Consider the following 455-nt stretch of genomic DNA (forward strand, 5'->3'; position numbering starts at 1 on the left):
TCCTGTGCCCACTTTTTAATTGGGTTATTTGTCTTTATCTTGTAGAGGTGTTGGTAGTTTCCTGTATATTTTAGAAATGAGTCCCTTGTCTGATATGTCATTGAAAAAGATTTTTTTAGATTCTGTGGGTTCCCTTTTTATTCTTCTGGTGAAGTATTTTGATGTACATAAGTTTTTAATTTTTAGTATGTCCCACTCATCTATTTTATCTAATTTTGTTTGTGTGATTTTCAAAATGTTTTGTAGTCCATGTATTCCCATAATTAGTACTCTCACATTTGTCCCGAGTTTTTCATTGATTGCCTTCATAATTCTGGGGTTCACATTTAAGTCCTTAATCCATGTTGAGTTGGTTTTTATATAAGGTGTGAGGTGAAGGTCTTGTTTCATTCTTTTGCATATCATTTTCCAGTTCTGCCAACACCATCTGTTGAAGAGACTATCCCCTCCCCATG

The sequence above is a fragment of the Chrysochloris asiatica genome, unplaced genomic scaffold (genome assembly GCF_000296735.1).
Source record: "Chrysochloris asiatica unplaced genomic scaffold, ChrAsi1.0 scaffold00205, whole genome shotgun sequence".
Taxonomy (NCBI): Eukaryota; Metazoa; Chordata; class Mammalia; order Afrosoricida; family Chrysochloridae; genus Chrysochloris; species Chrysochloris asiatica.